General features: G+C 33.1%; 1 pseudogene; it reads right to left on the reverse strand.

Annotated features, from left to right (window-relative positions):
• Positions 1-3146: 3146 nt before the first annotated feature.
• Positions 3147-4156, reverse strand: LOC141703625 (F-box protein At3g07870-like; annotated as a pseudogene).
• Between the last annotated feature and the right edge of the window lie 2659 nt (positions 4157-6815).

The following is a 6815-nucleotide window of genomic DNA, read 5'->3' on the forward strand; positions in this document are numbered from 1 at the left end:
AGGTTTAGGCTCGTTTAACTAAACGAGCCGGCTCGACTCGACTCGATTAATCTCGGCTCGAATTACGCCCTGCTCGAAACTCGGCTCGCTCGGCCCGAATTACAGCCCTAACTTGACGGTCCCGCTACTGATAAAGTCCAATTTCCAATTTTTACAAGACCGGTTAGAAAAATTTCTATATTTTAATGTATAAATACAAATTAAAACTGGACAAATATTGTTTTTAATATATTTGATTAACTTACTAAATAATAAGTAATAATCAAGTGAGATGAATATTACAATTAATAGTAGGACCGTAAATGAGAAGAGATGTTCGTAAACGAAATTCAGGATTGACTTGTTTACGTAAACTCGATTCGGTTCAGTATTCTAAACGAGGGCGATCAAGAATATGAAAATGAATTCGAATGAATAATTGAGCCGAGCTTTTTGTTTGCTGGATTCTGACTCGGCTTGTTTAGCTCGTAATCGACTCAGACTTGACTCGAACTCGACTCATATAAAGTTCATATATATTATAAATAATAAATTATTATTGATCACTTAAATATTGTTATTATTACATTTTTCTCATAATTTAATAATATTTTTTAAATATTTTAGAAAATTTGCTTTGTATTTCTAAATTAAACACTTAGTTTTTTCATAATGAAACTATCCAATATTGTTACCAACTCATCTCCAATTTTTAATATTTTTTATAAAATCATTAAATAACTTGTGATTTATAAAATTAAACTTAAGCAAAATATCTAAACATAATAACATTTTGACATGGACATTTTAAAATGTAACGTACAAACTCTCTTTCGCTCTCTATTGAGTAGCCATCTCAAAATAGCCTCAATCTTGTTTTTCTTGATTTAGTTTCCATTTTCCTTGGTTACCAATTTATTTGGGTTTGTTTAGTTTCTCCTTAATTGTGAGAGTTTGGTTTTTATTTCTTGTTGGTCATATGTCTGGGATTACAATTCTGCAGAAATTTCATGATATTGATTAAGTGATAAAGGTTTTATGATGATGCATCTATGGTTGATTGCTCAAAACAACAACTGAAATATTACAACATGTACATATCTCTTTAAAAAATTACTTGGTTGCCTATCAAAGAACGAAGGATTCAACAACGATATGATCATCGTTTGTTCAATTTCGATTATATGTGTAATGCCGTATATTATTGAATTTTTTTTTTAAAAAAAATAAGTAATGTATGATTTCTAAAATTAAGAACTCAAAAATTTAAAATAAAATTGTTTATGTTCTTAAAACACAACTTGAAAAATAAATGATTTAGATTAGAAATTATGGGTAGAGTGTTTGTATATATATCATTTATACAATAAAAACTAGTATTTGATCTTGATGCAATTTGTAAAACTAAAAATTATATTTTAAATTCGGTCGAGTAAAAAATACATGTGAAATATTAGGGGACAACTCGAGTTTGTTCAAATTCGGCTCGAATTCATATAATAAAGAGCCGATCTTGAACATCACTTTCCGTTAGTTTATTAAATTCAGCTCATCTAAAAAAAGAAAATTAAGCTAAACTTGATCTGGACGGCTCAGATCCGTTCGTTTGCTAAATTTAAATATGTCATAGTTGTAAATAGCATCGTCGTGTTCATAAATTTTTTCTTACAATATAATGATATAATAAAAAGGAGTTAGGTTCAAATTTACAAAAATATCGCTAATTGTAGTGTTTTTTTATATTAAAATAATTTAGATAAAATAGTAAACTATGTTTTAATCCCATGTGACACCCCAGGCAGCCTCACATTTAGGCTGTGTGACCTCCAAAAGTATACCACCATATACAAACTCGAGCCCGATAAACTTGGAATTTGAACATTTGCATCAATTACAAACTACAACGAGGCTTATGAAATTGTCAAGTTTTTGCAGTGTCTTAATTTGAGGATGATTACTGGAGGGGAAAAAATCACTGTAGCATATTAATTCCCCACAGGGCGAACTTGTAATGTGATACTCAAACGACCATTTCTTAATCATAATGGCTGAGTCAAAGAAGTTCACATATACAACAGCACCTACTTTGTTAGAGTTTCCCACAAACTCCAGGAACATAGGCAGTTAATTGAACAGCAACTTTCTTCGAACTGAAAGTACACAAACTTCCATAATGGCCTTTGGATCATAAACTAAGCAATGAAGATTGTCATAGACACATACTACATCATAATTCCTAACTATTAAAATCAAGATATCGAGAAACAAGTTGAAAATCAAGATAAACCAGAGTAGCCCTAAACAGCTTTAAAGCTTTCAGGATACATTTAAATCCGATGAACAACTTTGAGCTTCTAGCGCAGACAGAGCAGCGAGAGCACTTATAGTATATGTTATCAGACACAGTTTTAAGGTTTAATTAAACTGGTTTTTGTGATTTTCTTTCACTTTCACATACATAACCCCGAATGAACTTATGCATTTTTGTCATTTGACTTTAAACTTACTTCTTAACCCAACTCGCTTTGGTTAACACTCAATTTTAGGGAAATACTAACATCTACAAATGAAAAGCCACTCTAAAAGAAATATGCCTCTAAATCTTACAGTTCTTCCGTGTGGATAACTTATACAAGTAACATAATGTAAGATAGGATTACAAATGTAAAACCAGCTGTATAATTCAAACTGCAACTTAGCTAACAACAGAAGTTATAACAAGGCCTTCCTAAATGAAAAATTTAAAGTATGACCACCAAATTTGACCTAAAACCAAAGCCCAACAAAGCTAGGCCAAAGCTGAATAAATAAATAAACTACACTCATCAAGATGAAAGGGAAATAATACTATGAATCATGAAAAACAGAATCAACCAAGAGCAATTTACAAGCATACAACATAAAAATCATTTATATGATATGTAAATGTTATAAAAATGTCAAGCACTAAATGCTAAAGTTATCTCGCAGCCTACAGTAATTATTAAATTTTGAAATTAGGAGTACATACAAATATTAGATAAACAACTAGAAAAGCTTTAAACATAACGTGTTCTTGAAATGGAACTAGTTATAAAAACCTTGTATTTTTGCAGTAAAATAAGCAATGTTCAACAACTTAGACTCGGCCCTATTTTCGATCCTGTTTTGCTCTATTCGGTTATAAGTCAGTCTTCTACTTGAGGAGACTCCCATCTTTTGACACCCTCCAAGGTGAAACTCCTCTCTAGACTGATAAAACCGGGGACATAAGTCATCGCACCAAATGTGAGAAACTCACCCTCCGGGAAAATGTGATGTCGCAATGTTTTATGTTGAGGATGATAAGTGAACAATTGAAGTTGGTCACAATACATTAAGATGTTCCCATCTTTGAGAACTTTAAGAAGCCGAACCATGTCGGTATTTATACCTTCATGTAACGGAGGATTAGGAGTGATGATGAGTTTTTTACTCCAACTATCTTCCACGCCATAATCTCTCTTCACCCAAATAGAAAGTTCAGAGTATAGTGTTATATCAATATACACAAGCAACCTTTAAGTACTCCCAAGTTCCTAAAATGATTATGGACTCCCAAGATGCTAAAATGATCTGTATTCCCAGGAGCCCGTGGAGGAGCTTCCATTGGACGAAATAATTCTCTATCCAAATCGAAAGCACATATTAGTTCACCAGCTAACCAATGGAGGCGGCCACTGACATAGTGACCCCTATCATGTTCATTCAGATGGAAGGGGACATGTCCTAGATCTCTCCACATGCCGGTTCCAAGCGTATAAACCTCGCTCCCTAGGTCATATTCAGTTGAAGGAAATCTACCCTTAAAAAAACGTACAATCTTGTACTGTTGGTTCGATTCAACAAGTCCAAAGCCATAATATCCCTTTAAATATGATACTCTGGTGTACTCGGAATCTTGAAGGCGTATGTACTCTTGTGTAATTGGATTGCATACATATGCTGAATCATCATAACTATCTTCTAAGCATATTAACCCATTAACTGATCCAATTAACCCCACATAGTCTCCCAAGGCAAGTCCCGGGGAAAATCTCATCATAGGCTCGTGATGAATATCATGTTGGTGATGTTGGTCATCTAGTTCAACCACTGCAAGGTCACCATCATTGTCATCATCTACGTCCTCGGCGTCTCCTTGATGAAGTAAAAGCATTTTAGATGATATAGAGAGATGCAGACGCGAAAAAATGGTTCTGAAACTATATTACACCATCTTTTGCACACGCTTTTGCATGACACTATTGTCCTCACAGGAGTTCTTGATATAATTTCAGCAATCAATTCTTCTGGTAAGTCCATAGTGGAGAATTTGTCACTGCACACCTTGCATCAAATAAAATAATTCTTTTCAGTGAAGAAATATATCATTGACTAATTTTATAAATCTCAAACAAAACAAAGAATCATTATGCAAATGCACCTCTATCTTCATTCAAATTTCCAAAATAAAAAAATTCATATATCATGATTTGTTAAATATTAGCTAGGATATGACACAAGTGAGATCATATCACAATGGTGACATCATAATTAATGTAGCAAGAGGAGCCACCAAGTGACAAAAGCAAGCTTTAAAGAGAAGCTATGTTTTTTTATATAAAGAGACTTACTCTTCCTTCTTTTATAACAAAGCACAACAGAAAATGCAGCAGAAGTGGTAGTATAGACAATACACACAGTTCACTGTATTCTTGTGTTCATTATCTTGCTCTGTAGTAGTATAGACAATGCACACAGTTAACTGTACTCTTGTGTTCATTATCTTTCTCTGCCTTCTTTTTCTATATTTAGTCATATATACATATAAATTGTGACATGATTATATTTCTAAAGAAAATCATGTCTTGACTTAAATTTATTAACAATTAACATACTAAGTCCCAATGTATTAAAAATTTAATAGATTAAATGGCTTGATTTGGAATCCAATCTATTTTGACCGATGCCAAATTAATAAAACCCTTTTATTCTTAAAACTTTCATCCTGATTCTAATTGGAATATTTCCCCTGTGATGAGCTCTAGTGATGCGCTCTTCAATCCAACATATAAGTGGAATCCCAAGGGGGGTGTATTAACACATACATGAACAGAGTAATCGAGAAATTCTTTTATATATCTAGCTCTGAAAATTTCAAATTATTAATTCTTCACTTAGTAATCATTGAAAAGTTTGTTAATTAATAGAATCACGAAATTTAATAGTAAGATATGAAAAATAAAGTATATAATTCAGAAAATACCTCTTACAAGGGCTTGGAGTAGAAAGAAGAGGCAAGGCTACGGTTTCGTGCACAGTAGAAATTTGGAAGCACAAACGTGAGTAGATTTCGAGCCGAAGGAACTCAGAAGCACATGCGTTGGAATTTTTTTACACGGTTATGTATAATAATTCATTTCTATGTTTGCTACATGGCATTGGGATATCAAGTCAGTAAAGTACTCTATACTAGGAAATAGGCGGCGTATCGTATGGGCTATAATATTTTTGGTCCGAACTACAAGTTAGTAAAAGGACCGCGTTTCGTGTAGGCCTATAATATTATTGGTCTGAAGTTCAAGTCATTAATTATTTTCTAATCGAAAAATGTAAGAAAACAACTACTTCAACGTCCTCGTGAAAACGATCCCAATTTATAATATCGTCGGTAGTACGGTTATAAAAAATAAAAATGGTACTTTATCTTAATTTCTCACAATTTCCAAAATCTAACATACTTATTATCTACTCTTATCATTAAATGATATAAAATGTAAGTTCGGATTTTGAATCAATATTTAAGGAGCGTATACTTCTACATTTTAAAGCACGTTTCTTCGGTACCCTGTTGTAAAATTTCACCTTTCTTAAATTTTCCTTGTCATCCATTGTGGTGCCTTGTCCCGAAAGGAGTACTAACAATGACTCTTAAGAACACTTGCAATGTGGGAACAAAATTAATTAACATAATACATAATCATATACATGTGGGCACAAATTAGAACCAATCCTAAATAGAATCTCATAATCATGTGAATTCTGCTGCATAACCCTAAATTTTAAATAGATTTTTAAAATCTAAACATATATACATCACTTTCGTAAGTTTAAAAATATTTTGAACATATGCTTAAAATTCAGACCACACAGCCCATGAGAGTCGGCCGCCCTAACTTCATCAAACCCCTAGCCGCCCTATCTTCTTCTTCACCCTTTATACCCATCTCTATCTCCATATCATCTACATCTTCTCCTGTTATTCACTTTTTCTTTAATAAAATCGAGATTGTTTACAAAACTCGAAAAAATCCATTACAGTTCTTCACTTTAGTTTTAAGATCTACTAAGGTAAGAGTCTGGATTTTATAATAAAATTCAGTTTTGGATTCAAAATCTGCGGTCTAACAACATATTACAATTTGGTGTTATTCCGAGATTTTTGAATTTTGGGTTGTTTTCGTATTATTCTGTTTAAGTATTATTTGTGTGTTTGATTGTCTCGCTTTATGCGATGTGTCGCTTTGTGCGATGTGGTGGTTGTGTTGAAAATGAATTGGATGGTGTATTGGGAGATTGGATATCTCGCATCAAAACACTTTCGGCAGGTCTATAGCTGGTGGTCGGCAGGTAGATAGCTGGGGTGCGTTTGGAACGGTGGTGAAAATCACATGTGCTCACCTATAAAAAAATATTTTCAAAATGAGGCCTCTAAACTCAGTTGTTGCAACTGAGTCTCTGAACGTTGCAATATCAATCGAATTAATGTGAGGGTCATTGTGAAACTACTGTTTTCGGGGGAGATGCGTGCTGGATTGTCCGGGGAAACATTACCT

Source organism: Apium graveolens, unplaced genomic scaffold (genome assembly GCF_009905375.1).
Source record: "Apium graveolens cultivar Ventura unplaced genomic scaffold, ASM990537v1 ctg6863, whole genome shotgun sequence".
NCBI lineage: Eukaryota > Viridiplantae > Streptophyta > Magnoliopsida > Apiales > Apiaceae > Apium > Apium graveolens.